Source organism: Zalophus californianus, chromosome 10 (assembly GCF_009762305.2).
Source record: "Zalophus californianus isolate mZalCal1 chromosome 10, mZalCal1.pri.v2, whole genome shotgun sequence".
Classification (NCBI taxonomy): Eukaryota; Metazoa; Chordata; class Mammalia; order Carnivora; family Otariidae; genus Zalophus; species Zalophus californianus.
Window position 1 is genome coordinate 78,488,283 of NC_045604.1, and position 27,427 is coordinate 78,515,709.

Genomic DNA, 27,427 nt, shown 5'->3' on the forward strand with positions numbered 1-27,427 from the left:
CGGAGGATGTGCTGCGAGCCCAATAGGGCAGTGTCGGGCCTCCGGGGGCCCCAGTGAGGGCACAGGAGAACTCCAAGTCTCTGCTCGGTGTGACAGCTGGGACACGTGCTTTGAGACCATTGGTGAGGGACCATCATACCACCTAACAGATTGCCACCAGCTCAGTAGGTCATCTGACACAGCACGGTTGGGTTTTCTGCTCAAAGCCTCGCTAGGCAGAAATCAAGGTGTTAGGCTGGGTGGGCTATCTGCAGGAGGCTCTGGGGAGGGTCTGCTTTCAAGCTCATTCAGGCTGTTGGCAGAATCCAGTTCCTTGTGGTTGCAGGACTGCGGCCCCCATTCCCTCACTGGCTGCAAGTTGGGGGCTGCTCTTCACTCCTAGAGACCACCCCCATTTCTTGCCACATATCCCCCTTCATTTTCAAGCCAGAAACAGTGTCAACTCCTCTTGAGCTCCCAATCCCCGATTTCCCCCTCTGCCCTCTGGGCTCCAGTTGAAAGCATACATATGATAAGGTCAGGCCCGTCTGTCTCAAGGTCAGCTGGTTTGGGACTCTAATGACCTCCGCATACCGCCTTCACAGCAACACCTCGATAAGGGTTGGATTGAATAACTGGGAACCATGTGTCTGCACGAGGGGTGGGGATCTTGGGAAGGCATCCTAGAATTCTGGCCACTGCAAGGACCACCTGCCAGATACAACCACGTAAGGGATAAAGTGGGTTCTAAGCTGGACAACATGGCTTCAAATCCCAGCTCCCCCACAACTCAATGTGTGTGGCACCTGGGACGCGTGGTCTCCATGAGCCTGTTTCCTCATCGGCAAAATGGGAAGAAGCATGACCTTGCTAAACTCCTCTGACCCATTCGTCTTCCCTCCCCTGCTGCTAGAGCTCCCTGCCCGTTGCAAGTCTGCCTTGTCTTCGTAGCGTGAGAATGGCGTTTTCTCTGCTTTCCCCACATTCTTTGCTTTTCTGGCTTGTGACAAGGCTCTTTCAGAATGAGCTCACTGGCTCAGGCTCTTGATCTCCCCAGTTTGGCAGGCTGGACCAGACTTGGCATGGGAGAGAAATGTCAGTGGGAAAAAAATCTGTTTAAAAAAAAAAAATGTATGCATGTAGTAAAATGCATATCCAATTCCAGCATAAACATGATTGCACACATTGGCGTGTGTTAATGAGCCCAAGGTAGGAAATGTTTGGTAGGTCTAAGCGAATTTCCATCTGTTCCCTCGCTGCTTGGCTCATGGAAGATGAGACTTTGGGCTTTAGCCTTCTGGTGGAGGCATTTCTCTGTGAGCATCCTGTTGATTCCATGGTCATGGGCCTTTAGAACCAAATTTGCTTGAAAGCCCTGTGAACTTATTAATGGGGAAAGATCAAGCAAGGACTCTTGGGTAATATGAAAGCCAGTGGCCAGTTTTGCGCAAGTTCCAACATGGGTGGTTTATAACTAATTGGAAAAACATGCCTCTTCTCAGTTGACTTAATCCTTTCTGCAGTGCCCAGGACTTAAGTGTTCCCAGAAGGCTTAAGGGGGTTTAATTGGCTCTCAGGGTGGTCACCGCAGTTACAAAAGGGGCAAAGAGCTCATGCCTATGTCTGAGGGTCTTCCAGGTACTGCCTGCTTGGTCTCGGGGAGCAAGGACCCTGCCCGGCACCAGCCTTCTCGGCTAGGGCACAGGGCTAGGTGTCAGGGATAGAGAGGAGGGATTCATCCTGGCTTTAAATTTAGCCTTCAGAACAAAACGCTCTGGAGGCCGAGTTTGGGGTCCGGGCAGGAAAAGGAAACAGGCGACATTTAAGTCCTCTTGGAGCCGAGGAACCCCTCACCCTTTGATTAAGAAGCACAGTGTTGGGCCCTTCCATCTTTCTATAAGGCTATCTTCAGAGACGTAGAAGCTGACAGCCCTACTTTCCCTTCCTAGTTGGGGTTCTCTGTTCCCAGGGACAGATGGGCTGGCTGGGCCCCAGCCTCACCAGTGTCCTTCAGCAGAATGAAACTTGGCCATAGCCAACCCTGTGGGCTCCTCTGGTCCAGGAGGTGCAGAGGCAAACATGTGACCTCAGGCCCCCAGGCCAGAGGGACCCAGGGCATCCATGACCCAGCTTTGTTGGCTGGTCTCCATCCGTGGGCCTCTCAGAGCTGTTGGGTGGGGTTTCGGGGTGAAATGCAACCTGTGGAACACCCTCTCCCTGTGACCACAGCGTCTGTCCGACGGGGGTGCCGACCAAAGGTGATACTGTTATTAGAGTTATAAGGGTTTGTGGTTTCCTGTCTCTGTCTCCACTTCCTTCCTGAAACCCCAAAAGAGGCTTCTCAGGAAGAGAAGGGCCTTTCAGATCCGGGAACACAGCTGGGAATGGCTGGTCCCAGTTAGGCTGGCCGGCTAGAGCCCGAGGTGACTGGCCTGAGCTGTGGGTTTGATCCACCAGGGCCACTGAGACACAGCTGGTCTGCTGCTGAGCTGGGCCAGCTATCGTGCAAACACCACCTTTGTTCAACCCTGGGAGCTGTTCCAACGTTGAAAAAAAAGGGTTGTGGAGACTTGTCCGGCTCAGGGCAGGCCACTTCCAGGGGCCCCAGAAGGCCAGACTGGGTCCTGTGCCTCCGAGGAGTTTTTCGCACAGAATGCATATGTATAAGGGGTCCCAGCCCTTTAGCGCTGGCCCCTCTTGTTCCTAATAATTTCACAGTTCTGTGAAACGGACCCACTCTTGTGCAAGTGGGCTGCTAATCCTTAAAACAGTCAAGCTGTTTAAGGCTCCTTTAGGAAGTAGCTGCAGGATGGTTACTCTAGAGCCAGAGATAGGGTGCCCTGTTTGGAGGGGCTCTGTCGCTGGCCAGCCCCTTGCTTTAATGGAAACTCTGACCTATTTCAGGCACCTGAGAACCTAGGGTTTAGTGGCTCTGAAGCAGAACAAGGTACATAACTCGTGGGGCCCCGTGTAAAATGGACCAAATGGACAGGGCCCCTGGACCAAACACTATTAAGACTCAAGATGGTGACAGCAGGGCATTCGGGCAAGCGTGGGGGTACTTCCGAGTGCAGGGCCCTGACTCTGCAGTGTGCTTACCCATGAAGCCAGCCCTGGTCGGGAGAGCGAGTGCAGGGTGGGCAGCTGGTCTGGGCGCACAGATGGATTTGTTCACCCCACCATCTTTTCTGGGCTGTCAGCCCGCTGAGACTAGTGAAATGAGCAGGGCTTGCCCTAGTCTAGGCTGAGAGGCTGGCTGGGTGTGACATGCGGTAGCGAAAAGGTGGGGGCAACTGGAGGGGGCAGGGCTCCGGGGCAGGCAACGTCTTTTCTCTAGAACAGGAGGTCCCTGCTTATGGACGCCTGACCTCATCGTCTGTCACAGGGCACAAAGCAAAATACAGAAGACCAGACAACGATGCATTAAAATTGCCACTCCCCAAATCATGTTCCAAAACCACCCGTGCTCATGGGTGATAACATCTTTTGTTACTTTTATCAGAGAAAACTGACCAAATTGATGAACTTCAAAAGCAAATCCATCCCTGCCCAGCGGACCTTACTCCATGTGAACATAGAAGGGTAACCCAAAATGTGATATTTGCTTCTTGTTTCCTTTGCCTTTGGCCCACAGCCCTGCGCATTCCTGCAAATGTTTTGCCTGTGGCCAACCCTGGCTTCCACTGTTTCTAATGAATTCAGCGGTCATTCTTATTGTTGTTCCCACAAATGGAATGTCTCTTTCATCGTCAAGCTGCTTTTAAGATTTTTCTCCATTTGTTTGGTTTCCATTAGTTTATGATGTGCCTAGGTGTGGTTGTCTTTGTCTTAATCCTTTTTGGGGTTTGTGGAGCTTCTTGGATCTGTGGGTTGGTATCTTTCATCAATTTTGATTAATTACTGGCTATTGTCCCTTAAGATATTCTTCTGGCCTATTCTCTCTCTCTCTCTCTCCTTGTGGGACTCCAATTACACATACATCAGACAACTCGATGTTGTCCTGCAAATCTCAGATGTGTGTTCTTTGTTTCTAACTCTTTTCCCCTCTTTCCATTTCATTTTTAATTCTTGTTTCTTTCTGTGCTTCAGTCTGGATAACTACCATCGACCTATCTTCAAATTCACCGAGTCCTCTCTTGGGCTGTGTGCAGTCTGTGGTTAAATTCCTCTGATAGATTTTTCATTTCAGATATTTGTATTTTTTCCATTCTAAAACTTCTATTTGGTTCTTTCCTAGAGTTTCCATTTTTCTCTTAAATTTCCATCTCTTCATCCATCGTCCCCGTTTTACCTCCAAATTCTTTAACACATTTTCAGGTCTTTGCCTATTCCAGCATCTGGGTCATGTGTAGATCTGCTTTTATTAACTGAGTTTTCCTGTTTCACACAGCTAGTAAATTTGGATTGTATGTTGAACATTGTGGGTGACATGTTGTAAAGATTCTGGATTATATTATCTTCCTCTAAAGAATGTTGCTTTTTTTTTTTTTTTAAGAGTTTATTTATTTGCGAGAAAGCATGAGTGGGGAGGAGAGGGAGAAGCAGGCTCCTTGCTGAGCAGGGAGCCAGACGCGGGGCTCAATCCCAGGACCCTGGGATCATGACTTGAGCTGAAGGCAGACACTTAAGCAACTGAGCCACCCAGGCGCCCCAAGAATGTTGAGTCTTGTTCTTGCAGACAGTTAAATTGACTGACTGATCACCTGGAACATACCAAGGCTTGGTTTCAGCTTTGTTAGAATGGGTCTATTTGAAATCCCACCTTCTCCTCCTCCCAAGTTCTAGTGTATGACCCCTACTCCTAGGGTATGCGCCACACTCTTAAGGCCTGGCTTTTTTGGGGGTGTCAACTGAAAGCCTCGGATGATTAATCAGAATCTTTCCTCCTAGGGTTGGAATTGTATGACCTCTAATATTTCTGTTCAGTTTACTTACCTCCCGCCCTCCACACACACACATCCGAGCTGTTTTCCACTAGACCTCAGAGTCTCGTTCTGCACATACACAGCTTAGGATCTGGCCAAGGATCTGAGGTGAACCTCTGTGCAGATTTCTGGGGCTCCCTGTGTGTGGCTCCTTCCTCTCCTGTGCTTGCCTTGCAAGCCTTAGGTGCTCTAGCATCTTTGAACTCTGATCTCTGTTACTTCCGGTTAATAAGACCACTGCTCTCTGCTTGGGCTCTACATCCCTGCTCAGTGTCAATTCTTTTTCTCCTTTCCAAAGAAAGCCCTGGTGAACATGGACTTTATCTCAAGTACTTCTCTTCTCTCAAGATCTGCAGCTCTGTGCTGCGCTCTCCAGTTCCTACAAATGATTATTTTATGTATTCTGCTTAGTTTCATAGTTGTTTAGGATGGGAGTGGTAGTAATCCACTGAGGCTGGCTTGCAGCCTTTTAAAACTTTTTATTAGATCATAAAATATATATATTCTGGATTTCTGGGGTTTGAGTCCTGCTTAGAAAGGACTTTCCTACCAAGAGATGGTTAAAAGTTTCTTTGGGTTTTCTTCTAGTACTTTTACAGTCTGATTTTTTTTATGTTTAAATCTCTGACTCATCCGTAATTCATTTGGATGAAAGAAAAAGGTAGAGGGGTCTAACAGTGTTTTTCCCAGATGCTACCAAGTCGTTCTAATACCAGTAACTAGAGAGTACTTCCCTCCACTGATTTGAAAGGAATTCTTTCCTTATACGTTAAATTCCTGAATGTATTATGTGTATTTTTCACTTCTGTTCCATTGATACATTTTATATACATTTTCATACATATATTTGTTGGTATGAAATTGTTTTAATTACTACAGGATCATAATCTGTTTTAGTACCTAATAGTGTTAGTTGTTCTTTTATTCTTTCAGAAATTTTCTGGTTATTGTTGTTGTTTTTAAAAATTTCATGAACTTTAGAATCAGCTCATGTAGTTGAAAAATTATGTGTGGGCACATAGATCCCAGTGGGGTATTGTTGTTGAGAGCATATTTACGTTAAATTTAAGAGGTTGCGGGGCGCCTGGGTGGCTCAGCTGGTTAAGCGGCTGCCTTCGGCTCAGGTCATGATCCCAGGGTCCTGGGATTGAGCCCCGCATCGGGCTCCCTGCTCCGTGGGGAGCCTGCTTCTCCCTCTCCCTCTGCTTGCCTCTCTGCCTACTTGTTCTCTCTCTCTCTCTCTCTCTGTCAAATAAATAAATACTTTTAAAAAAAAAAATTAAGAGGTTGCTTTTTTAGTGGCTTTATTTTTATACCTTCAAAATCACCCATTTTAAGTGTACACTTCGGTGATTTTTAGTGAATTTATAGAATTGTGGAGCTATCACTATGGTCCAGTTTTAGAACACTCCACCCCAAGAAGAGCACCTGTGCCATTTGCTGTCCCTCCCTGTTCCTCCTGCCAGCCCCAGGCAGCCACTCTCCCACTTACTGCCTTTACTAGATTTCCTTTTCGGGACATTTCATGTAAATGCAGTCCCACAACCTGTGGTCTGCAGCATCTGGCTTCTTTCACCCAGCCTGCTGTGTTCGCGATTCATCTCTCTTGTAGTGGGTATACCAGTAATTCCTTTTCACTGCTGAGCAGCCTTCCATAGTCCAGACACACCACACCTTGCCTGTTCATTCATTGCAGTTGGTGGGTAATCGTGCACCAGTCTTTGTGTGAGTGCACATCTTCATTTCTCTTGAGTAGCAACCCTAGGAGAATTGCTGAGCCGTATGGCAAAAGGGTGTGTAACTTTTTAAGAAATTGCCAACCTGTCTTCCTTCCAGAGTGGCCACGTCATCTCACACCCCCACCATGTGTGAGGGCTCCAGTTGCACATCTTCCCCGACACTCAATATTGACAGTTACACCTTTCTCGCATTGAGTTTTTTCTAGATAAGAACATATGCAATACAGCTTTCTTTACATTTGAAGTCTTTTTTCTCCTCCAGGGGCTTTAAAAAGATTGCTCCATCTGGATTGTATACTTTCCAGTGCGTTTGTTTCTGGCACTTTTATGGAGTGGGGGGTTGCTGTTGTAAACGGGACATTTTCTTTTGTTAACTTGTCCAACTGCTTACTGTTTGTACATAGGAAGGCTAGGTATTTGGGTACGTTGCTTCCATACCCTATCCCTTAGTGAAATCTCTTTCCATCTGCCACATTTTTCCATTTCTTCTTTTGGACTCTCCAGAGTAAACAGTTATTTCTCTTCTTTCTTTCTCCTCAGATTTCTTCCCCCCCCCCTCCTTAACTACTTTCATCAGTTAGAATCATCCAAACAAAATAGTAGTGATAGGGGGCATTCTTTAGTTCCAGAGTCTCATGGAAACTTCTCTTGCTTCCAACCATTACAGATGATGCTGATTTTTGGCTTGATGGATGTGTGAGTCTATGTGTGTAATTTTATCATGTTAAGAAAGCATCCTTCTTTCTAATTTGATAAGAGATTTTGTTATAGATGGTCAATTTTGTCAAATGCCTCTCGGCATCTATGATAAGCGTGATTTATCTCCTTTAATACATTAATATAAAGTAAATTAAAAGGTGTCCTTATACTGTACAAGTCTCACTTGGTTCTGGTGATTTCTCCCTTTAATGATCATGGTGGATTTTATTTGCTAATACTGTATTTGGGATTTTTGCTTTGATTTTTATGTAAGTGAATTTCATCTGTGGTTTTCCTTTATTGTGCTGTGATTGTTGGCTTTCGATATCAATGACCCTGATAAAAAACTTGGAAGTATTTTTTCCTCCTCTAGGCCCTGGGTCAATTTATTTATTTTTTTTAAAGATTTTATTTATTTATTTGCCAGAAAGAGAGAGAGAGAGAGAGAGGGAGAGCGCACAAGCAGGGGGAGTGGCAGGCAGAGGGAGAAGCAGGCTCCCCGCTGAGCAAGGAGCCCGAGATGCGGGACTTGATCCCAGGACCCCCGAGATCATGACCCTAGCCGAAGGCAGCTGCTCAATCCACTGAGCCACCCAGGTGCCCGCCCTGGGTCAATTTAAATGGCATTGAGATTAGCATTCCTAAAGGTTTACTTTAGGTTGGTTCCCTTCACCTGGGAAAGGATCCATGCCTGAGGTTTCTCCTTTCCCCTCCCACCATGGGGCTTCGGGAATGGTGGTATCTCTGCAACAACCTTCCCAAGTTTCTTCTGGTATAGCTATTTTCCCTTTTTGGTATGTTGGGGAGGAAAAGGTCTCCTCTACCTTTCACAGATTCTTCTGGCTGGTCTAAGAATTAAATTGACATGAGACAGATTAACAGGAGGAAACCAAATTTAATTTTATATGTATGGGAATCCACAGGAGTACACAGGAGAGGTTCAAAGACAGAAAGGAAAAATGAGGTTTATATGCTGCCCTGAGCTAAGAGACAGGGTGTGGGTCTGGCGCTTCAAAGGCGGAGGGCATTGGCAGGGCAATAAGAAGAGCAGATGTTTGGTAATGTGATGTTTGCCCTGCCATACAGATGAATCATGCAGATAAAGTTTATCTCTGGTAATAGCCCTTAGTCTGGGAAAGACCCCTCAGTTTAGATTCTTCTGAGTACTTAGGGGAGGGGCAACATTCTCCTGAGCTTGCAGGGTCTCAGTTGCCTTCAGTGCAAAATAGTCCACGTGCCAAAGTTGCACATTTTGGGAAGACTTGTTCTGAACCCCTTCAGGTTCTTGTTGGTACTTACCCCCCTGCCTCAGAAAATCTGTCTCCTCTAGGCCTTCAAGTTTGCTTGCCTAGACTGTGGCCTTGACAGCCCCCTTCTTGTCTTGATTAGTTTAAACCCCCTTCCCCACGACCAAATAAAACAAGTCTTCAGTTGACTTAAGGTTACCATTTTTCTCTAATTTTTGAAAAGCTTTACATTCAGAAAATGCTACATTCTTCCAAGTTGTTCTTGGAGAAATAGGCTAAGATATACATCATCTCCCAGAGCCCCTGGGGCAACAGAAAGTCACTGGAAAGCATCCTCTGCGTTCAGCAGCCAAACATCGGCTCTACTCCTCCCCTGAGGGTGGAAATGCTGGCCAGAGAGCTTCAATATGACCTCAACCTCTACCCCCTTCCCTGTCTTTAAAGAATAATCCAGAACTGAAGTTAGGTAATAAAAGCTCACATGGTTTTCCCCAAGATGTGTGTTGACTGGGTCAGTTTCCTCCTTATTTAGACAGTGGTCAAACATAAGCCGTTTTCCCTCACCCCCTTTTGTTGTAAAACTCAGGCTTCACTCAAACCATCTCATGGAGACTAGATTTGTGAAAAAAAGAAAAATGTATTGATACTTGCTCTTTATATGCTTTAATTTGGTCGGAAGCCCCACAGATGGCAGGAACGGGAGTGACAGAGGGCAAGGGTAGCAGAAGGGGCTGCCTGAAAATATGCCCCATGGGGATAAGGATTTGAGGCTGAAGGCAACCGGGAAGAAGCAGACACAGGAAAAGCTCTCCACCCTTCCCCTATTTGCCTAGAGCAGTACTAAATTTATAGAGATTTCTCCCTCCCCTCCCTGCCTGGAAGGGCCCAGGTTAATCCCTGGAGAAAACTCGAGTCCCTTAGCATCACCAGAGGGATCTGCATAACAAACCCAGCTAAAGACTAGCCTTAACCACCCTAGTTTCCCGGTACGTCTATCTTCCCTCAGTGTTCTGCCTCTAGGAGCTCAAAGTCCTTCTGCTTTGATTTGTCTCTTCTCTAAAAATGTGTTGTTCTTTTGTTAACTCTCTCTCTCTTTCCTCTCTCCCTCTGTTACTCATGTGAGTGTTCCCGTGTGCATGCTTGATGCACATGCTAATAAACTTGTTTTCCTCTTGCCAGTCTGTCTCTTGTCAGCATAATTGATAGGGCCCCAGCCACAGAACCCAAGATGGGTAGAGCAAAAACCTTTTTTTACCCTCCCCTACAGAAGCTTCCGCCAAGAAACGACCTGCATGTAATTCTTCCTGAAGACAGAGAGCAGCTTCAAGTAGGAAGGGGTCACCTGCCTCCTCCATGCTCCTCTGTCTCCACCTTCCCCCTCTCCCTCTAGGCTTCTGTCCCTATAAACAGGGACATGGCTGTTTATAGGGGCTGTTTATATCATGGCTACCCCCAACTGGTCGGATTTCAGAAACAAAAAAATTCCCTTGAGCCTATATTTCCTTCCTACTATTTTTTTCTACTATAGTAAAATGCACATAACCTAAAATTTACCATTTTTAAGTCTCTCATCCAGCAGCATCAGACACATTCACAATGTTGTACAATCATCCCCACTCTCCACTTCCATAATGTTTTCATCTTCCCTGAGACTCTATACTCACTAAATACTATCTCTCCCTTCTCCTCTCCCTTCCTTTCAATTTTTAAAAAAATCCTCTGGGACAAACAGCATCATACCAATTATACAAGGCATCTTTATTTTTTTTACGTTTATTTTTCTTTCTAAATAATTTTTTTTTTTTTTTTTAAATAGGCTCCACGCTGGGCGTGAAGCCCAACACGGGCCTTAAACCCATGACCCTGAGATCAAGACCTGAGTCAAGATCAAGAGTCCTATGCTCAACCGACTGAGCCACCCAGGTGCCCCTAAAGTTTATTTTTCCTTTTAATGATCTCTATACCCAATGTGGGGCTCAAACTCACAACCCTGAGATCAAGAGTCACATTTAGAGGGAGAGAGGAAGCATGTGGGGTGCGGGCAGGGCCAGAAGGGGAGAGAGAATATCCAGCAGCCTCCACGCCCCACTCGATCGGGTCCCTGAGATCATGACCTGAGCCAAAACCCAGAGTTGGACACTTAACTGACTGAACCACACAGGCACCCCCAAGAGGAATTTTTAAAAGAAAAAACTTATCACCTACAGTGTGATCACTCTTCCTATACGAGCTGTTTCCATTTTCCTATATCCCCTACCAGTTCCTGTCCATATGCGGTCATTCTTGGTGCGGATTTGTATGCAGTCTTGTCTTCTGCTTCACTTAGAGGCTAATCTTTTCTCATGTTAATATATTGCCTCATGTTGGGCTTTTTGACAAATGAGTTCGAGATAGTGTATCAAATTAATAGACCACAACTTTAAAAAGTCATTTCCCTGTTAGCGGTCTGTGATTTTTCATCATTTTGAATAATGAAGTTATTTTGAAATTCTTGGGAATCATTCCTATTTCCCCTCCCTCCCTGGTTTTGGATAAAGTCCCAGGAGTGGGACTTATTAGGTCAAAGGAATGAATGGTTTTAAAAAGACGTTAGAAACCCACTCCTGAGGTACTAATTCAAACTGCCAGTTACGGAATTTGAGGGCTCTGGTTTTGCCCACAGCCTCACCGGTTCTGGGTATTATTACTTAAATACCTACTCTGCAGCGTGATAAAACTATCATTGTTACTTTCATTTGTATCTGGTTACCAGTAAAATTAAATTTTCTGCCTAATGTTTACCCCTTAGCTGTATTTCTCTTCTTTTGCCTGTTCTCTCCTTTACCAAGTCACTCCATGGAGACTGGATTTTAAAAAATTTTATTTGTACCTGCTCTTTATATGCTGTAGACCTGTTAATAGGTATTTTCAATGGAATCATTCCCTGTCCCATCCATTTTTCTCTAAATTCTGCACACGTGCGTGCACACCCAGCCATACACTCCAAATTGCAAAGTGTTGGTGTCGTCAAATCTGCCTTGAGAAAGGAAAACTGAGCTTCCCCCTTGGGGTCTGGGCGCGTGCCCAGCCTACCGCTGTCTTCCTGGTAAATGCTTGGCTGGGGACAGAGTGTGGGAGGCAGGTTGGGAACCTTCTGCAGTTTCCTGTCTGGACTGGAAATCACCGATCCTTTGAACAGATCTAGAAACTGAGGTCGTGTGGTTATAAACCATGGGCGCATCAAACTCTGAACTGCTCAGCCTCTGCCCAGCCCCCCTCCAATATTCCAGTGATTTGCTTTCCACTGTGAACAGTCTCGTTCCTTCCTTTTCTTCCTGGGCCGAGTTCCCTGCAACAAGGCCTAGCATAGCGCGGCTGACGGTTGTGGGTGCGATTCTGATCATGTGTGACATGGCTCATCGGGCATTTTAATGTGCAGTAAGGAAAAATCAATAAGCACTATGGATGTGTCTTGGAACAGGGCGAATGTGCACTTGACTCTTCATGTCAATGGTAGACTATATAGAGCACAGCTCTTGCAAATGTAGGAGGTGGTGGCTGATGCTGGCAGCCTTGAGGGTCCAAAGGGCCCAGATCAGCGCCAGCCTGGCCATCTGCTGGTTGGGTGACCTCGTGTAAGTCCGCTGGGCTCTCTGAGCCTGCTTCTTCCATTACATGGGGTCATGCATGCCTCCTCACTGGGCTACTGTAAGGTCTAAGAAAAGATCAAACATCTTTCAAAGAGTAGTGCCCGGACTCTGGGGTCTTTCGGTAACCCATGACAGTATAGCCCATGCTCAACAAATCAGAGCACCCCTCCCCTGCCACGTCCCTCCAGCGTCTGGGAATGCACTGGGCTAGCCCCTTTCACTCCATCTTCAAAAAATTCTCAAACTCTCTATAGAGTTCCTTCTTCTAAACTTTATTGAGCATCTGCTGTGTGCTGGGGATTTACGTGTGGGGAGGCCTGGGCAACTGAATCTGGCGTCTCACATTCTGGTTGACCCATTCCTGGTGTCTGATGCTTTGCCATTTGTTCCAGAATCGGGACCTTAGGACTCTGGGTACAGAGAGCTTGGGGGGCCTCCTACTGGTGGGCAGATTTCACAGCCACTCCTATCATTCCAGTGGATGATTAGCCCCATCAATCCAGTGTTTGTGTTAAGGGATTCTGCCGGATTTACTTTTCAGTACAAAAGTTAACGGACAAGTCTGCCTTGAACAGCTTTGAAGGCTGTATCCTTGGGGCCTGGGTGCCCCTAGCAGGTGTTTGTGGAAACCAGCCCCTCAAAAAGGAGGCCCTCTCAAGTGCCCCCCCAAAACAATTCAGTTCCAGATTCAGTATCTACCCTAAAGAGGGACACTCTCCCAACAGGCCTATGATGAAGGAATTGGGGACCATCAGTCCACTTCAAGGAGCCTCATGTCTTAAGGGAGATGCTGTAGAGGGCGGGGAAAGCCGATCCCGAGCCAGGAAGACCCCAGGGCAGGCCAGGCTCACACAGTGGAGGCCTCAGACATAGCAGCTGAGCAAGAGAGAAAACCTCGCGCACAAGAACAGTTGCTGGAATGGAGGTCCATCTGCAGAGGTGGGCCCAGGGGGCCAGGCTGTCTCCTAGAGAGCAGTGCAGGTGTAGACGAAGGGAGAGAATCCTCCCGACCAGCTGTGAACTTCATTATCCCCAGAAGTATTTTGAAATCCTCGACTCTGAGCTCTCCTTTGCTGTACGTGGAGGAAGCGTGATCCCTGACCCTCCTGGCGTTTCATGCTGGTGTTTCTGTCCCAGCCAAGAATCCTGGCCTTACTGGGGAGCTGGGATTGGTGAGAGAAGGTGAAGGAGTCTGAAATCCTTGGCCGCCCGGTGCTGGCTTAGGCACAGTCTCAAACTGGAAAGAGAAGAGAAGGCCGTGCTGTGTGCCCAGAGGATGGGGAGTCCCCAGCAGCAGGCCCAGGGGAACCCGCATTAAAAGGACCTCTCCCCCTTTGGAAAAGAACAGGAGGTACGGTCAGGTGGTTCCCTACACCTGCGGTGCAGAGAACCAAGACATGGTGTCCCCCCAACCTCGACCCCACCCTGGGGTTCCCAGCTTAGGGGGAGGGCTGAACCGCAGCACCCAAGGCTTTGGGAGCACGGGGGATGCACCCAACCCAAAGTGGGTGTGAAGGGAAGTTCGGGGGCGGGGGGTCATGCCTGAGCTGACTCCTGAAGGATAAAGAGAGGATATCCAGGTCACCAAAGCACAGGGACATTCGGATGGATCTAGAGTATTAGGTGACCTCTGGGTGGTTTCCCTCCACTTTGAGAGCAATCCAGCCTCAGGCCTGGAATCTGTGGCTCACACCAAAGTGTGGATCTCTTCAACTTAGAAGTGACGGACGCTGGGCGCCCTCCCTAGGCAAGTCGCCATTGGCAGGTGAGTTTTTTTAAAAGTTGTTCTTTCAGATCTCTTATCCTTCATTGTTTTCTGGAGTAGATGGGAGGGGGTTGACGATAGAGCATGCGGTAGAAGCAGAGACAGCGTATCTTTATCTGGCTGCTGACTTCACGCGGCTTCTGATGTGTCCCCACCCAACTGTGACGGAAAAGTCTAGACACCAAACACGTCACAGCATCTGCTTCTGGGGGGGGGTCCCCGCCTATTGGTCACGGGTTGAATTTCTTAAAAAATGAAATATGAACCTTAAAGAATTCTATTCGACACCTTTTCTGTCCTTTACAGAGATATTTTTCATTCTTTTTCAGATGAGATATACTTTTTAGATATTTTCTAGCTTCCTGCCAAAATGTTCAGTCTGTGTCAGATAAACCCGGTTACAAATTCCCACGTGTTTGGGTGTCCGTCTGTGCCAGTTCTTACTCTTAGAATGCTGGCTCCTTAAATGTGTTCTTTTTTTTACAGTTACTTCGCTTAGAAGTACAGTGCTTATTGGTGTATCACCATGCCTAGCATGGAGTGGGTGCTCCGTAAACGTTCTTTACCTTAAACAATTTTAATTACCACATATAAGTGCAGGAAAGCGCTCTTTAGGACGTTCATAGTGTTGTGCGACCATCGCCGCCATTCACCTCCAGAACTTTTTTTTTTTCATCCTGCAAACCTGAAACTCTGTCCCCGTTAAGCAATGACCCCCCTTTCCCCCCTCCACCAGCAGTGGGAGACTTTGTCTCCATGATTTTGACTACTCTAAGTGCCTCCCAAAAGTGGATTCGTGCAGTATTGGTCTCTTTGTGACTGGCTTCCTTCATTTAGCATAATGTCCTCAGGGTTCGCCCATATGTAGCAAGTGTCAGAATGTCTTTCCTTTTTAAGGATAATGTTGCATTGTATGTATCACACATTGGCTTATCCATTCATCTGTGGTGGACATTTGGGTTGCTTGTACCTTTAAGCTATTGTGAATAAAGCTGCTACAAATATGGAGGTACCAAAATCTGTTAGAGTCCGTACTTTCAATTCCTTTGGGTATATACCCAGAAGTGGAGTTGGTAGATCATATGGTGATTCTATGTTTAATTTTTTGAGGAATCATCATAATGTTTTCCAGAGTGGGTGCATCTTTTTTTTTCTGGCATGTCCACCAAGAGTACACAGGGGTTCCCATTTCTCCACATCCTTGCTAACACTTATTTCCTAATTTTTTTTTTTAATATAGTAGTCATCCTAATGGGTGTGAGGTGATAGGTCATTGTGGCTTTGGTTCACATTTCCCTGACGAGTGATATTGAGCATCTTCGCACATGCTTGTCAGCTGTCTGGATGTCTTCTTTGGAGAAATGTCTATTCTGGTCCTTTGACCATTTTTTCTAACATTTTTAAGTTTATTTTTAGTAATCTCCAATGTGAGGTTCGAACTCATGACCCCAAGATCAAGAGTCACCTGCTCCTCCTTTGAACATTTTTTAATCAAGTTGTTTTGTTGGTGGTGAGTTTGCAGGAGTTCTCTATATATTATATATTCGGAATATTTACCCCTCATCAGATAAAATTGGCAAATATTTTCTCGCATTCCATAAGTTGCCTTTATACTTTGTTGATTGTGTCATTTTGTGCACAGAAGTGTTCAATTCTGATGAAGTCCAATTTGCCTGTCTTCTTTAGATGACTGTGCCCTTGGTGCCAAATTCAATGTCGTGAAGCTTTCCCCCTGTTTTCTGGGGGCTTTATAGTTTCAGTTTTTATATTTAGGCATTTGATCCATTTTGAGCAAATGTTTGTATGTGGTATAAAGGAAGGGTCCAACTTCATCCTTTTGGATGTAGACACCCATCCCTGCCCCCCACCCTACCTCCCCACTATTTGATGGAAAGACTGTGCTTTGTCCATTGAATGGTCTTGACACTCTTGTCGAAAATCACAAGGGTTTCCTTCTGGGCTCTCTATTCTATTCCAGTGGTCTGTATATCTTTGTGTTAATACCATCCTGCTTTGATTACTGTAGCTTTGTTATAAGTTTGAAACCAGGAAGTATAAGACTTCTAACTTTGCTCTTTTTCAAGATTGCTTTGGCTATTTGGGGGCCCTGGAGAGTCCATATGATTTTTAGAATGGATTTTTTAAAAAGATTTTATGGATTTGACACACAGAGAGACAGCGAGAGAGGGAACACAAGCCGGGGGAGTGGGAGAGGGAGAAGCAGGCCTCCTGCTGAGCAGGGATCCCAATGTGGGACTCGATCCCAGGACCCCGGAATCATGACCTGAGCCAAAGGCAGACACTTAATGACTGAGCCACTCAGGTGCCCTGATTGCTTTTTTAAATTTCTGTTAAAAAGGGCTAAAGGGCTATTGGGATTTTGATGGGGATTCCTTTAAGTATTGACCTCCTAATGAGTAGTTTTGACATCCTAATGACACTAAGTATTCCAATCTATTAACATGGGATATTTTCCCATTTATTTCTGTCTTTAATTTCTTTCAGCAATGTTTTATAGTTTGTAGTGTACAGGTCTTGCAGCTCCTTGGTTAAGTTTATTCCCAAGTATTTTATGTCCTTTAATAAGATGGTAAATGGACTTTTTCTCTAATTTCCTTTTGGTTAGTGTGTAGAAAATGCAGCCAGTTTTTGTGTTAATTTTGTATTCTGCAACTTTGCCAAATTTATTAGTTCTAATAGAGTGTCTGTATAATCTTTAGGGTTTTCTGCAGGTACATAGGTTTTATATATATTTATATGTTCATTTTTGTCTGGGAACAGAGATAATGTCTTCCTTTCCAATTTGGATGCTTTTTTTTTTTTCTTGCCTAATTGTTCTGGCTAGCACTCCTAGTACTATATTTAATAGAAGAGGCCAGTATAGACATCCCTGTCTTACCCTGATCTCAGAGTAAAAGCTTTCAGTCTTTTACCGTTGGATATGTTATCTGTGGGCTTGTCGTGTGTGCCTTTTATTAGTTGAAATTTTCTTCTAGTCTGTTTTTTGAGTGTTTTTATTATGAAAGGATATTGAATTTTTGTTCACATGTTTTCTTTGCATCAACTGAGACAAGCATGTGGTTTTTGTCTTTCATTCTGGTAATGTGTTTTACTCTATCAAATGATTTTCCTATGTTGACCCATCCTTGCATTTCAGGAATAAATCCCACTTGGTTGTGGTGTATAATCCTTCTAATACACTCCTGAATTCTGTTTGTTAATACTCTTTTCTTTCCTTGAGGATTTTCATCTATATTCTTCAGGGGTGTTGGTCTGTAGTTTGTTTCTTGAAGTGTCTTTCTCTGGCTTTGGTATAGAGGGAATGCTGGCCTCATAGAGTAGATTTGGACATGTTCCCTCTTCAATTTTTTGTAAGAGTTTGAGGAGGATAGCTTTTCATTCTTTAAATGCTTGATAGAATCCACTAGTGAAGCCATCTGGTCTTGGGCAGGTTTTTGTTTTTGTTTTGTTTTGTTTTCCTTTCCTTTGTGAGGAGGTTTTTAGTTACTGTTTCCATTCTCTCACTAGTTACAGGGCTGTTCAGATTTCTATTCCTTCATGATTCAGTCCTGGCAAGTTAGAGGTTTCTAGGAATTTATCCATTTCATTTAGGTTGTCCAATTTGTCATACAATTGTTCATAGTACTCCTAAAATCCTTTTTATTTTTGTAAAAATTGGCTGCAATGTCCTCTATTTCATTTCTGATTTTAGGTGAATCCTCTTTTTTTTTTTTAATTAGCCAATCTAGCTAAGTTTTCTCAGTTCTATTGATTTAAAGAAAAACTGTTGATTTTCTCTTTATTCACTATTTCATTTCTCTGTTTGAATCTTTGTGATTTCGTTCTGCTAGTTTTGGGTTCACTTTTTTTTTTTTAATTCATTACCATGTAATGTTAGGTTGTTGATCTGAGATCTTTTTTGACGTAAGTATTTACAGGAAAAGAATGAATTTCCTTCTTGGCACTGCTTTCTCTAAATACCATGGTTTTGGCATTTTTTTTTTTTTTCCATTTCATCATGCTTGCAAGATACTTGCTCATTTACCTTGTGATTTCTTTGACCCATTGGTCAAGAGTATGTTGTTTAATTTTGCACAATTTTTGATTTTCCAATTTTCCACTTGCTATTGATTTCTGGTTCTAAGTTTCTAGGAATTTCATTCTATTGTGATTGGAAAAGATAGTTTGTGTGATCTCGGTTTTCAAAAATTTATTAAGACTTGCTTTGTGGGGGCGCCTGGGTGGCTCAGTTGGTTAAGCATCTGCCTTCTGTTCAGGTCATGATCTCAGGGTCCTGGGATTAAGCCCCACGCCCGCTTCTCCCTCTCCCTCTGCTGCTCCCCCTACTTGTGCTCTCTCTCTCTCTCTCTCAAATGCATAAATAAAATCTTTTGAAAAAAGACTTATTTTGTGGTGTAACATATGGTCTATTCTGGAGAATGTTCTATGTGCACTTGAGAAAAATATATATCCTGCTGTTTGCTGGGTGGAGTGCTGTATGTTTGTTAGGTCCAATTGATCTGTAGTATTGTTCGAATTCTCTATTCCCTTTAGTGATCATGTTTCTGGTTGTTCTATCCATGGTTGAAAGTGGGTGGGTTGGGAGGGTTTAAGGTCTCAATGTGGAACTATCTTAAAAAAAAAAAAAAAAAAAAAAATTTTTTTTTATTTTATTTGAGGGAGAGAGAGCATGATTGGGGGAGAGGGGCAGAAGGAGAAGCAGACTCCCCACTGAGTGGGGAACCCGATGTGGTGCTCAATCCCAGGACCCTGAGATCATGACCCGAGCCAAAGGCAGATGCTTAACCAACTGAGCCACCCAGGCGCCCTCAGTGCAGAACTATGTTTTTCTCCCTTCAATTCGGTCCATGTTTGCTTCAGATATTTAGAAGCTCTGATGTCTGGTGCATATATACTTATAATTGTTTTTCTTGGTGGGTTGACCCTTTTATCATTATGTAATGTCCTTTCCTGTCCCTTGTAACAGTTTTTTTTTCTTAAATTTGATTTGTCCTTTATCAGCATAGCCACCCCTGCTCTCTTTTGGTTACTATTTGTATAGAAGACCTCTTTCCATCCTTTGGCTTTCAACCTTTGTGTGTCCTCAGATCTAAAGTGACTCTCCTACAGTCAGCATAAAGTCAATTACTGGATTTTTCACCTCCAGAGTTTGGTTATTAAAGTTTCTTTCTCTTTGTTGATATTCTCATTTTGCTCCTACGTTGTTTTCCTCATGTCATTTAGTTGTCTGCCCACCTCCTCCTTCAGGTGATTGAGCATATTTAGGACAGTTGTTTTAAAGTCTCTGCCATGTAAGTGAGAGATGCCTATGGGTCTTGAGAGTTGGTTTCTGGAGGTTTTCTGTACTCCTTTGAATGGGCCCTCCTTCCCTGTTTCTTTGTATGTCTTGTCATCTTTTGTTGAAACTGGGCATTTGAAAAGACCTCCACCTCTCCCAGTCTTTGTAGACTGTCCCCAGACGGGGGGAACACCGTCACGGATCAGCCTGATATAGAGGCTCAGGGTTCTCCCAAACATTTTTGGAGGGTTGTGTCTTCCCTGGGCCCATGTGTGTGCCTTAATCCCACATCCCCAGTATACCCAGCTGCTTTTATATATCTTCATTTCCCTAGGAGCCTCACCCCTGCTTCTCAGCAGTTTAAAAAACTTTTTTTTTAAAGATTTTATTTATTTATTTGAGAGAGAGAGAGAATGAGAGATAGAAAGCACGAGAGGGAAGAGGGTCAGAGGGAGAAGCAGACTCCCTGCTGAGCAGGAAGCCCGATGCGGGACTCGATCCCGGGACTCCAGGATCATGACCTGAGCCGAAGGCAGTCGCTTAACCAACTGAGCCACCCAGGCGCCCCTCAGCAGTTTAGATACAGTATTGTGTTCCTCTGCCTATATAATCTTGCCCCTAGCCCCTTGCTGGGCTGCAGACTCCCAATAGCCCTCTCTTGCATGGGTACCCATAACTGCTTTCAGCAACTTCCAAACTGACATCCAGACTATGCCACCCTTCTCATCAGCACTCTGAGCCAGGAGAGGCAGAAGAGACAGAACCCTGTCCCTCTGGCAGCCCCCAGGCCAGTCCAAACGTCATAAGCCAAGTTCCACACTTTTCCTTCCATCCTGAGGAAGGAGTCAGGAACTGGTTGGTTTCCTTGAAACCGTATTGTAACAGGCAAGCAAAAACACCATGGGATTCCCTACTGTCTTGAGGTCAGCTTTTTCTTGGTTGGGCATTCATTTGGGCGATACTGCTGCTTTTAGACTTCTCACAGAGTGCTTTGGTCCATTTTATTATACATTTGGTGTTTCCATGGAGGAGTGAGGGCCTTGGCTTCTAGGCCTGCCATCTTGCCAATGTCACTTGTCCTTCTCTGGATTTTGATCAAGATGTTTCCAATGCAATTATTAGATATCCCACCAGAAGGGTTCTGAATGATCTAACTTTCATACTTGAGGACATCCCTTGGATTCCAGAGATTGTTGAATTTTGCTTATTAGTGCATTAGTAACATCTGTATTTAAGTGTGCAGCTGGGCTTCTTTCTCTTCCTGTATTCTTGAAGAGAAAGGTTTTATTTTTCTATTCTGGAACACTTATGGTAAAATATTACAACTTGCCTATAACACGATCTGGGCCTGGTGTGTAACATTTAAAACTTCTTGTTTTGAAATAATTATAGATTTGCAGAAGGTTCAAAGATAGTAAGTACAGAGAGGTCCTGTGTATCTTTCATTCAGTTTCTCCCAGTGGTCACATCTTCCATAATTATTAGTACAATATCAAAACCCAGAAATTAATGTTGGTAGAACATGTGTATATAGTTCTGACATTTCATCACAGGTGTAGATTCATCTTCCTACCTCCACCATCAAAATGCAGAATTCTTTCTACCACCACCACATTTCCCTTGTGCTACCTCAGGGAAGTAGCCACGACCACTCCTTTCCCCACCACCCCTGACCCTGGCAGCCACTAATTTATTCTTAATATTTATAATTGATCCTTTTGAGAATGTTATATAAATAATATAATACGTGACCTTCTCAGTTTGGCTTTCTTTTTACTCAGCGTAATGCTCTGAGATTCATCCAAGTTGTTGCCTGTATCAATAGTATGTTCCGTTTCGGGGCGCCTGGGTGGCTCAATTAAGCATCTGCCTTCGGCTCAGGTCATGATCCCAGGGTCCTGGGATCGAGCCCCACATCGGGCTCCCTGCTCCGCGAGGAGCCTCCTTCTCCCTCTGCCTGCCACTCCCCCTGCTTGTGCGCTATCAAATAAAAAATATGTTCCCTTTCATTGCTGAGTAGGATCCCAGGGTATAGAGACATACCCAAAGTAGGCTCTTCTGGTTGTTTAAAGTTCTGGGCTATTACCGATAATAGTGCTACGAATAATCATGACAGGCTTTTGCATGAAACATTTTTTAATTTCTCTGGGATAAATGTCTAGGAATGCAATTGCTGGATCAGATGGTAAGTGTATGTTTAGCTTTTTTCCAGAGTGTACCATTTTACACTTTCCCACCAGCAATATATGCAAGAACTAGCTTCTCCACATTTTAGCCAGTATTTGGTGTCATTTTTTTTTTTTTTTAACTGTCCTAATAGGTATATAGTGTTCTCATTTCACTAATGGCTAGTACTGTTGAACATTTTTTTGTGTGTGTCACTCATATGTCTTCTTAGGTGAAATGTCTCCATTTTGCCCATTTTTTTCTTTTTTTTAAATTTTATTATGTTAGTCACCATACATTACATCATTAGTTTTTGATGTAGTATTCCATGATTCATTGTTTGCGTATAACACCCAGTGTTCCATTCAATACGTGCCCTCTTTAATACCCACCACCAGGCTAACCCATCCCCCCCACTCTGCTCTAGAGCCCTCAGTTTGTTTCTCAGAGTCCATCGTCTCTCATGGTTCGTTTCCCCCTCCGATTTCCCCCCTTCATTTTTCCCTTCCTACTATCTTTTTTTTTTTTAACATATAATGTATTCTTTGTTTCAGAGGTACAGATCTGTGATTCAACTGTCTTGCACAATTCACAGCGCTCACCATAGCACATACCCTCCCCAATGTCTATCACTCAGCCACCCCATCCCTCCCACCCCACCCCCACTCCAGCAACCCTCAGTTTGTTTCCTGAGATTAAGAATTCCTCATATCAGTGAGGTCATATGATACATGTCTTTCTCTGATTGACTTATTTCACTCAGCATAACACCCTCCAGTTCCATCCACGTCTTTGCAAATGGCAAGATCTCATTCCTTTTGATGGCTGCATAATATTCCATTGTGTATATATACCACCTCTTCTTTATCCATTTGTCTGTCGATGGACATCTTGGCTCTTTCCATAGTTTTGCTATTGTGGACATTGCTGCTATAAACATCGGGGTGCACGTACCCCTTCAGATAACTACATTTGTACCTTTGGGGTAAATACCCAGTAGTGCAATTGCTGGGTCATATGGTAGCTCTATTTTCAACTTTTTGAAGACCCTGCATACTGTTTTCCAGAGTGGCTGTGCCAGCTTGCATTCCCACCAACAGTGTAGGAGGGTTTCCCTTTCTCCACATCCCCGCCAACATCTGTTTCCTGACTTGTTAATTTTAGCCATTCTGACTGGTGTGAGGTGGTATCTCATTGAGGTTTTGATTTGGATTTCCCTGAGGCCGAGCGATGTTGAGCACTTTTTCATGTGTCTGTTGGCCATTTGGATGTCTTCTTTGGAAAAATGTCTGTTCATGCCTTCTGCCCATTTCTTGATTGGATTATTTGTTCTTTGGGTGTTGAGTTTGATAAGTTCTTTATAGATTTTGGATACTAGCCCTTTATCTGATGTGTCATTTGCAAATATCTTTTCCCATTCTGTCGGTTGTCTTTTGGTTTTGTTGACTGTTTCCTTTGCTGTGCAAAAGCTTATCTTGATGAAGTCCCAATAGTTCGTTTTTGCCCTTGCTTCCCTTGCCTTTGGCGATGTTTCTAGGAAGAAGTTGCTGCAGCTGAGGTCGAAGAGGTTGCTGCCTGTGTTCTTCTCTAGGATTTTGATGGACTCCTGTCTCACATTTTGGTCTTTCATCAATTTTGAGTCTATTTTTGTGTGTGGTATAAGGAAATGGTCCAGTTTCATTCTTCTGCATGTGGCTGTCCAATTTTCCCAACACCATTTGTTGAAGAGACTGTCTTTTTTCCATTGGACATTCTTTCCTGCTTTGTCGAAGATGAGTTGACCATGGAGTTGAGGGTCCATTTCTGGGCTCTCCATTCTGTTCCATTGATCTGTGTGTCTGTTTTTGTGCCAGTACCACACTGTCTTGATGATGACAGCTTTGTAATAGAGCTGGAAGTCCGGAATTGTGATGCCACCAGCTTTGCTTTTCTTTTTCAACATTCCTCTGGCTATTTGGGATCTTTTCTGGTTCCATACAAATTTTAGGACTATTTGTTCCATTTCTTTGAAAAAAGTTGATGGTAGTTTGATGGGGATTGCATTGAATGTGTAGATTGCTCTAGGTAGCATTGACATCTTCGCAATATTGGTTCTTCCAATGCATGAGCATGGGACGTTTTTCCATTTCTTTGTGTCTTCCTCAATTTCTTTCATGAGTATTTTATAGTTTTCTGAGTACAGATCCTTTGCCTCTTTGGTTAGATTTGTTCCTAGGTATCTTATGGTTTTGGGTGCAATTGTAAATGGGATCAACTCCTAATTTTCTCCTGTCTTGTTGTTGGTGTATAGGAATGCCACTGATTTCTGTGCATTGATTTTCTATCCTGCCACTTTGCTAGAACTCATACAGAATTCAGTAATTTTGGGGTGGAGTCTTTTGGGTTTTCCACATAAAGTATCATATCGTCTGCAAAGAGTGAGAGTTTGACTTCTTTGCCGATTTGGATGCCTTTTATTTCTTTTGTTGTCTGATTGCTGTGGCTAGGACTTCTAATACTATGTTGTATAGCAGTGAGATAGTGGACATCCCTGCCGTGTTCCTGACCTTAGGGGAAAGCTCTGTTTGTCCCCACTGAGAATGATATTTGCTATGGGTTTTTCATACATGGCTTTTATGATATTGAGGTATGTACCTTCTATCCCTACACTCTGAAGAGTTTTAATCAAGAAAGGATGCTGTACTTTGTCAAATGCTTTTTCTGCATCGAGAGGATCATACAGTTCTTGTTCTTTTATTAATGTATCACATTGATTTGCCGATGTTGAACCAGCCTTGTAGCCTAGGAATAAATCCCACTTGGTTGTGGTGACTAATCCTTTTAATGTACTGTTGGACCCTATTGGCTAGTATTTTGGTGAGAATTTTTGCATCCATGTTCATCAGGGATATGGTCTGTAATTCACCTCTTTGATGGGGTCTTTGTCTGATTTTGGGATCAAGGTAATGGCCTCATAAAATGAGTTTGGAAGTTTTCCTTCCATTTCTGTTTTTTGGAACAGTTTCAGAAGAGTAGGTATTAATTCTTCTTGAAATGTTTGGTAGAATTCCCTGGGAAGCTTTCGGGCCCTGGGCTCTTGTTGGGAGATTTTTGATTACTTCTTCAATTTCCTTAGTGGTTATGGGTCTGTTCAGGTTTTCTGTTTCTTCCGCGTTCAATTTTGGTAGTTTATATATCTCTAGGAATGCACCCATTTCTTCCAGATTATCTAATTTGCTGGCATAGAGTTGCTCATAATATGTTCTTAAAAATGTATTTCTTTGGTGTTGGTTGTGATCTCTCCTCTTTCCTTCATGATTTTATTTGGGTCATTTTTCTTTTTGATAAGTCTGGCCAGGGTTTTATCAATCTTATTCTTTTAAAGAACCAGCTCCTAGTTTCGTTGATCTGTTCTGCTGTTCTTTTGGTTTCTATTTCATTGATTTCTGCTCTCATCTTTATTATTTCTCTTCTCCTGGCTAGGTTTAGGCTTTATTTGCCGTTCTTTCTCCAGCTCCTTTAGGTGTAGGGTTAGGGTTGTGTATTTGAGACCTTTCTTGTTTCTTGAGAAAAGGCTTGTATTGCTATATACTTTCCTCTTAGACTGCCTTTGCTGCATCCCAAAGATTTTGAACAGTTGTTTTTCATTTTCATTGGTTTCCATGATTTTTAAAAAATTCTTCCTTTAATTTCCTGGTTGACCCATTCATTCTTTAGTAGGATGCTCTTTAACCTGCACGTATCTGAGTTCTTTCTGACTTTCCTCTTGTGATGGAGTTCTAGTTTCAAAGCATTGTGGTCCGAAAATATGCAGGGGATGATCCCAATCTTTGGTACCAGTTGAGACTTGATTTGTGACCTACGATGTGATCTATTCTGGAGAATGTTTCCATGGGCACTAGAGAAGAATGTGTATTCTATTGCTTTGGGGATGGAATGTTCTGAATATATCTGTGAAGTCCATTTGGTCCAGTGGTGTCATTTTTTGCTTAGATGATCTGTCCATTTCAGTGAGTGGGGGTGTTAAAGGCCCCTACTATTAATTACTGTATTGCTGTCAATGTGTTTCTTTGATTTTGTTATTAATTGGCTTATATATTGGCTGCTCCCATGTTAGGGGCATAGATATTTACAATTGTTAGATCTTCTTGTTGGAATGACCCTTTCAGTATGATAGAGTGTCCTCTTCATCTCTTATTATAGTCTTTGGTTTAAAATCTAATAAGGATTGCTACTCCAGCTTTGGGTGGCAATCCATTTTTTTTTTTCTGTTAAATTGAGTTTACCTATTCTAGATAGGAGTCCTTTGTCAGATATATGGGTTTGTAAATATTAATCTTTCCGTTCTCTTAAAGAAGGTCTTTCACAGAACAAAAAATTTAAATCTTGAAATCTATTTTTTAGGGGCACCTGGGTGGCTCAGTTGTTAAGCGTCTGCTTTTGGCTCAGGTCATGATCCCAGGGTCCCAGGATCGAGCCCTGCATCGGGCTCCCCAGTCCGTGGGAGGCCTGCTTCTCCCCCTCCCACTCTCCCTGCTTGTGTTCCCTCTCTTGCTGTGTCTCTCTCTGTCAAATAAACAAAATCTTTAAAAAAAAAAATTTTTTTTGGGTGTGCCACTCACTTCACTCAGCTTTGCCTGATGTCTTTAGAGGTACATTTAGCCCCTAGTTCAGTTGATTGAATGGTTAGGAGATGCTTTAAAACATTCTTTCTCAAATCAATCTGGCCAGATTGTACTTAACCTATGTCTTGAAATTTATCAGCAAGGCGTTGAATGACTTTTCAAAATCTCTACTGGATCTGTAGTTTTGACTTCTTGTTCATGTCTTCCTATTTCATTAATTACTCTTTAATTTCTCCCCTCCTGCTTCCTCTGGTTCACACAGAGGATCAGCCAACACTTACTGTAATGAATGGAATTAGACTTGGCAGTCGTTGCCAACACTCTACTGTTGCAGCACAAAAACAGCCACGGATGGCATGTGAATAAATGTGTGGGGCTCTCTTCCTTGAGTGAGTGTCCATCAGTGGGAAAGATGGTTTCAGAGAGCGCAGTGCTAAAATCTGTTTCACCTTTAACATTAAATCATAGTTTGAGCTGGGTATAAAATCTAACGTGATCGTTGTTCACTTAAGAATATACACAAGGTGTATCTTCTACCATCTTCAGTCCTTGCTGGGTGGGAGATTGGTTCCTTGAAAGATCACTTCTTTGCCACTCTGATGTATCTTAATCGGGGTTGATTGACAGTATCTGGGATACCTTGTGCTTCTGGAATCTGGGGGGAGTTCCAGTTCTCAAACCTCTTTATTTTCTCATTTTGAAATTTCTGAGACTCATATTTTCCAGTTCATTATTTTTTCTTCCGTCAATTTTTTTTTTAATATTTATCTTTAGAGAGAGTACTGTGAGCTGATGGGAGGGGAGAGAGAATGTTAAGCAGGCTCCATGCTCAGTGTAGAGCCTAACATTGGCTTGATGCCGTGACCCTGAAATCATGACCTGAGCTGAAATCAAGAGTCAGATGCTCCTTTAAGCAGAAAATAAAATGATGCCAGATGGAAATTTGGAAAAAAACAAAAAACAAAAAGATGCTTAACCCACTGAGCCACCCAGGGGCCCCCGATCTTAAGTTTTTAAATTTCAGTTAATATATGTATTTAATAGTTTCAAATTCTAGTATCTTCTTTGACCAGATTCTACTCAGGTTCTGTGGAAATCTCAGTGAGGCCCTGACATTGGGGTGAGGGGCTTCTCACTCCTGCCTTGGTCAGGTCTAGCAAGAATTCTGCTAGGTCAATTTAGCCAGAATAAGGGATTACCTTGCCATCAGACAGGGTTCCTCTGATCAGTCTGGGCTGCCTCCAGCAAGAGTCCTGGCAGGTCAGGTTAGCCAGAACTTCACCATCCCTGATGGTTCCTCTTGGTAATTTCCCATCCACAGACACCCCCCCCCCCTGCTCCTTGGCTCTCAGTCCCCACTTTGCCTGTTGTAATC

At 43.8% G+C, this 27,427-nt stretch overlaps 1 protein-coding gene across 1 annotated transcript in view; it reads right to left on the reverse strand.

Moving 5' to 3' along the window:
- LOC113932557 overlaps positions 1-27,427 on the reverse strand; it is a 167,529-nt gene that overhangs the window by 1,824 nt on the left and 138,278 nt on the right.